The sequence below is a fragment of the Copadichromis virginalis genome, linkage group LG5, assembly GCF_057382275.1.
Source record: "Copadichromis virginalis isolate Kocher_CV1m ecotype Utaka linkage group LG5, C_Virginalis_male_GT1.1, whole genome shotgun sequence".
NCBI classification, from domain to species: Eukaryota; Metazoa; Chordata; class Actinopteri; order Cichliformes; family Cichlidae; genus Copadichromis; species Copadichromis virginalis.
This window is the reverse complement of record NC_140622.1, coordinates 20,506,016-20,512,474: the sequence shown is the minus strand read 5'-3', so window position 1 is coordinate 20,512,474 and position 6,459 is coordinate 20,506,016. Positions and strand designations below refer to the sequence as shown.

Below are 6,459 nucleotides of genomic sequence, written 5' to 3'. Positions count from 1 at the left end.
CTTCTACGGCGTATCAATGTGCAGGACCCGGTGGAAATATAGCGCCCCCCGGCGACATCGCTACATAATGTACACTGTTGAAATGCCATTTTACTACGGTGGCCCCGAGGGGCCAAACGAAAGCAGAATAAATGCAGCAAAAGCATAAAAAAACACGTCGGGGGAAAAAATAGAGAAAAAAGGAAACAAATTAAAAAAGAAATTAGAAATAATAAATAAATACAATTTTTTAAAAATGGCTCAAATGCGAAAGCCAAAAAGTAAAATTTTAAAAGTAATTACTGGGTTTTATCTCACTTATTTGTGCAGCGATACAAATGTTCCAATGACAAAGATCATGAAAAAGTTCAATTTGGCTGCATGTCAGCAAAGTTATCTGACATTAGTGATGTTAGTTAGTACTTAATGCAGGTTCCACTTGCTTTTAAAGCTTTTACTTTATGATGCACGCCATTCAAAGATCGACTTTAACGTTAAAAAGACATTACGATTTTATGAATAACTAATGCCAGAATATTCACAAACAGAACAAGCTGAAACATGTAAAAAGGGTGTGAATGCTGCATAAACATTAGCAGACAGCTGTGGAGGACAGGAGGACCTTGACACTGAGCTTAAAATCACTTTTACAGCCCCGCAAAAACAGCACGATCAATTACACTAATGTTAATGTTAGTTCGGTTATTTCGGTTATGCTGCCTTAGCTGGTTCTGTTGGTGGTGTTGAGCCATATTTATTTTAAGAAGAAACAAGCAGACAGTTCACTTGTTAAGTTAAAAGAATAGTAGTTTATTCACAGGACCCAAACATTTGGCCAGTGTACAAACTTAACCACTTTATACTTAAATTTAGCTCTCATCTTATTTAGTACCCCTAATAAAATAAATACTAATAAAACAGGAAATACTCCCTGTGCTATTTTTGTACTAGTGTATATAGCCTGAGCCTGTCACCTTTCTGTCTGTCCTGCACCTTTCCCTTCTCTTTTTCTTTCTCTCTGATTGTAAAATAAAAGTATGAACATGTATTTATAAGTTAAACTTGTGTTTTAATCACACGTTTGATTTCCAGTCTGAGAACTAAGAGTGTTGAGAGTCAGGACAGACTGCGTGACATCTTGAGGAAGAAGCTGATAATCCTCCACAGAGCAGAGTGGCACAGGAGACGGGGAAGAGAGAGAGCCAGGAAACGAGCAGCTTTTATTGCTAAAACAACTGCTCGGGACAAACACAGCGGCCAGCTGAAATGCTCAATAGAGGAGGTGAGTCACTTCCTTCAAGACATCATGAGTGACCCACAGAGGGAACAAGATTTGGGACCTAATGAAGCTCTCGTCAACCCCCCATAGCAGAGTTTAAGTTGACAGAGCCAAGTTTGAAGGTGGTGTGTGAGGTCATCAAGTCAGCCTGCTCAGCATCCTCCCCAGGTCCCATAAGCACTGCCCAGTGCTTCTCTGACATCTGTGGAAGATCTTAAAGGTGATATGGCAGAGAGCAAGAGTTGATGACCAGTGGAGGTGCACAGAGGGAGTCTGGATTCCCAAAGAGGAGGACTCGAAAAACATCAACCAGTTTTGGAGCATCTCGCTATTGAGCGCAGAGGGGAAGGTTTTGTTTAGCATCGTCTCCCGGAGACTGACCGAGTTTCTTCTTAGAAGCAGCTACATTGATCCGTCAGTTCAGAACGGGGGGGGGGGGCTCCCAGTAGTTCCTGGTTGCCTAGAGCACACTAACGTAGTTACACACCTTATAAGAGGAGCCCACAAGAACAAGGGCGACCTAGCTGTTTTGTGGCTTGACCTGACAAATGCCTGTGGGTCTATCCCACACAAGCTGATTGGGCGTGCTCTACACCTCCACCATGTTCCCAGCAAAATCAAGCACCTGATCTTGGATTATTATGGCAATTTCAGACTGAGGGTCACTTCTGGGTCAGTGACTTCAGACTGGCATCGCCTCAGGAAAGGTATAATAACAGGCTGTACCATCTCAGTTATGCTCTTTGCTCTCGCAATGTACATGGTGGTCAAGGCCGCTGAGGTGGAGTGTAGAGGGCCGCTAACTAGGTCAGGACTGATGGCATCTCACCATCACGATGCCATCAGTCCCAGGGTGCAGGTGGATGTTATGAGGTCTTGAGAGTCTCATCTCAGGGGCAAGGATGAGTGTCAAACCTTCCAAGTCAAGATCTATGGTGCTGAAGAAGGGAAAGGTGACGGACAAGTTCCGGTTTTCAATCTCAGGAACTATAATCCCGTCCATAACGGAACAACCAGTCAAGAGCTTGGGAAAACTCTTTGACTCCAGCCTGAAAGACTCTGCTGCCATCTAGAAGGCAAATGTTACTGCACTAAATTCTGTAACTAAATTACAGTTACAATGATGTCGTTACTTGTGTTACAAAGGTTCTTCAGTTATCTGAAGACCAGTTGGTTAACAGTTGGTCGTATTTTACCCAGTAGGCAACGATCTGTAAATTAATTTAAATTATAAAACTCAAACAGAGATATATAGTCTTTCTGTGTATACTTATAAATTAAAAAAAAAAACAAAACTCAAAAACTTTGGGATGCATATATTCCAGAAATCCACACATTCTGAATGAATAGCTACCATTGATAGGTACTATTCAAGTTAAAATTACCACACTTCTTAATGTCCAAAAGCTAACCTTATCTTCTGTGAAATTTTTCAGTTTTCAAAGCAATCAGATGGACCAGACTGGACCGTTTGGCAGGTTACTTCATATCAAACCACGTGTTTGATATTCCTATAGTAAACCTTTACAGTCCAGCAGGTTTTGAAAAGAGAATGAGATAACGATGTAGTTTAAATTAGAATATACAGGAAATAGGGCATTTCATTTACAGTGGCATATACAAAGGGAAAGTTACTACATTTACTCAAATATTGTCAGGTACTTAGCCTTGAATACACTGAATAGTGACTTTCTAATCCACATCTACTCATTATCAGTGTATATTAATGCCTGCAAAGGGGATATTTGTCCCTTTCAATACATTTCATACATTTTGCAAGAAATTTAATAGTATGAAATTTTATTAACTTTAATAACATGTCCATACTTGATTTTTTCATTCATAAAGTTTATTTCTAATGAGCAACTATGTAGCAGATTTTGCATTATGTCATTGGGCTAAAAACAAAGAACCAGAATGGTTGAAAATAGAGATGAAAAATAATGGAAATGAATGACTTGTTGTGGGATGGCCCTGAACAGCAGCATTTCATCAGCAAGATGCAATTTACAACTTGATTGAACTAAAAACACTGCCACCAGGATTCTGTGTCACAGCTGACCCTTTAGCAGTTCACACAGGAGTCAATCTTGACCTCTGCTTTTAAACACAACATGTACTATAAGTTGTCTTCCAACTGAAGGACTTTAACCTTTTTGATTTCAGATCGAAAGCAATTTTTCTAAAAGGCACTTGGATAAATCACCTGCAGTTACATTTGCCTCCAATTCTTTTCATCCAGCTAACACATTAACATTTAACACTCCCTGCATGCAGTTAGCCTGCCCGACAGCCCTGATAAAACCTACACATTGTGTAATTCAGTAGTGTCAAACTCCAGGCCTCAAGGGCCAGTGTCCTGGAGGTTTTAGATAACACCCTGGGTCAACACACCTGAATGAAATTATTAGTTCCTTACCAGGCTTCTAGACAACTGCAAGACATGTTGCCGTAATTTAGCCATTTGAATCAAGGACACATCCAACACCTGTAGTGTAATTTATTTCAAGTACAAGTCAGTCAACCTAGCCTTACTTTATAACATAAAAATCAAGAGGTTTAAACTGGTGGTAATTTAACAGTGTTCATTTATTGTTCAAAACACCACAAACAATTGTACAGAAACAAGATGCATTATGGTCCATGAACAACGCAGCTGTAGTCATGTTCTTCTCCAGCATCTTCACCATCTTCCAGTCAGACCGTCACAGCGGGCTCCGTGAAAAGCGTGGTCATCTGAAATCGGGGGTTTAGGCCTTTAATTTCGTTGATGGAACCGCCGAGCAATCCCCCTTCGTCCGCATGTCAGTCACCTGGAGAGGCTCAGATGTGATCACAGCTGGCAGGCAGGAGGAGGGGCTTACTTTGACCTCTGCCTCATCTTTCTCCTTTTACGCTTCAGCCTGTTGGAAAACAGCAGCTGTCAGTAAAACACTCAATAGCACAAGGACTAAGATAGTAACAAAAATTGTTAAACTATAATTCAGTAATACTAGTTATCGAGATTATGACCAAAACTGGACAGCCCTGTGATGCCCATCAATATCGGACCAATCATGTAAATTTCCCTTCAGCTGTTAAGGACAGGACAGGAGTGTTTTCTATTTAATGATTTTTATCACCACCTAGACCAAGCGAGTTTGTGAGTACATTGACGTGTATTCATTTATTCATTCATTTTGTAAAGCTTTTTAACAGTGTCCCCTCAGTTACAAACCTGTACATCTTTAAATTAAACACTGACACTGTACAAACTTTGCTGAAAACTGAATTTCAGTTATTGGAGTAATGCTGCTCAGGAACTATATAACCCAGGTCATTTTCAGTAGATATAATTTTCCCTGCATCCAATTGAAACGTAGGGGCAAACAATTGTCAACATTTGAACAAGCCCAACCTAACATACTTTACAGTTAAAGCTCAATGATATCCACTAAATGTAAAATAAAACAAAAAAAAAAAAACAGACTTCCTTCCTTATAAACCTGACTTTTCCAAAGCCTAAACAATTGTGTTGTCTAGCCTAAATTTAAGCAGCTTGGATTAGGGAGCTGACAAAGACATTTTCTTTGTTTATCATGATGCTTACCTGCGCATACGCTTCTTCCTCCACTGAAAAAAGGGAGAAAAAGCACAGTCATTAAGAGTACATCAAGACCACATTTGCGCCACTACTTGGACAACATGCTTACTGTGATGCAGACAGTTACAGGGCCTCAGAACATGCAGTACATGTTTGTACTAAAAAGCATTTCACAGTGGTGTTTGTCACGCTGCATGCAGATCTGTTTTCAAACACGCATGGCTGCCTGGGCTCAGCCAGCTAGCTACGGTGCCAACATTACAAGATGCCCCAAAGAAAAGCTTCTAGTAGTATTAGCATTTATACTACTATATGTAGCTAATGCCCTGTTATCACTTAAAATTCTATTAATATTTTAAGGAGCTGGGTAGCAGGGTATATTTAATGATATAAACACGAAGAGCTTAAGGAAGGAGCTAGCAGCATTAGCTGGCGCGGGAAGAGGACACAAACAGCTGAAATATCGATATTGGTTCGTTATCTCACCTTGGCTCTCATCGTGTGGAGAGGTTTCTGTGAAAACGAAAACAATTAGTGATCAGTAAGAGTGGATGACCGGTTAAATTAGCAGATTAAATTGGATCCTGTTAGCGGGGAATAAACTCAACATACCTCAAAGCGAGAAGAGCAACGGAAAGAGGATGTGACGAAGAAAACGAGCGGCTTTTAAAAGTGTCGTGACGTCATGTTCAGGCGACAGCTGAAGCGCCTCAGCTCAACGGGAAATGTAGTCCAACTGTTCAAATCGACGTACGAGCGAACCAGGTGATATTTTCCAACCACTTTTCCTGCTTTCTAAAGGCGACGACCTTCCGTTGAGCACAAAATTAACCCTGCAGTCGAGTTGGTTTTATTGATTTTATGTGTTGTTAAGACTCGCATTTTTTAGTGTACATTACTAACACAAAATTACTGAATCAGCTGTTAAAGTCATAAATATTAATCATAGTAATTGATTATTAATTAATAATGCAATATGTGTGTGTGTGTGTGTGTGTGTGTGTGTGTGTGTGTGTGTGTGTGTGTGTGTGTGTGTGTGTGTGTGTGTGTGTGTGTGTGTTGAAATACACGTATTCATACACAATGGTGGACTAACACCAAAAGTGCAGGTCTTTGTTCGTAGACCTTTCTGACACCTTTTTCACAAAATAGCCACAAACCTGCTTTGAAGATCCTGTTTTATTTCAATGTCCCTTTAGAAGTTCACCTGGATCTTTCATTCATTCCAGCTGTTTTACACGTAAATTTTGAAAGTGTTTAGAAATTTATCTAATAACCAGTATATGTGTGTTTCTAAATCAAACCAAATTAACTTTAGATTATCATTGAGTTAAATAAAGGTGATTTAAGTGAATTTAAACATAGTTCTTGGTGCTAGACAGGCTGGTCTGAGTATTTAAGAAACTGTTGAACTACTGGGATTTTTCCACACAACCACTTCCAGGCCCTACACAGAATGGTCCAAAAATATCCACAAATATCCAGTGAGCGGCAGTTGCCTGGGGGAACATGTTCTGTTGATGTCAGAGGTCAGACTGCTTCAAGCTGACATGAAGGAAATAGTAACTCAAATAAACACTTGTTACGATCAAGGTCGGCAGAAGAGCAGTTCAAACCA

The 6,459-nt window shown here is 40.0% G+C and overlaps 1 long non-coding RNA gene across 1 annotated transcript; it reads right to left on the bottom strand.

Moving 5' to 3' along the window:
- Positions 1–3,828: 3,828 nt before the first annotated feature.
- LOC146709563 (uncharacterized) lies at positions 3,829–5,493 on the bottom strand. The gene is made up of 4 exons (XR_014920454.1): positions 5,454–5,493; positions 5,328–5,354; positions 4,848–4,870; positions 3,829–4,161 (listed from the first exon to the last, which is right to left on the bottom strand). It is a non-coding gene; the product is annotated as an uncharacterized LOC146709563 (long non-coding RNA).
- Between the last annotated feature and the right edge of the window lie 966 nt (positions 5,494–6,459).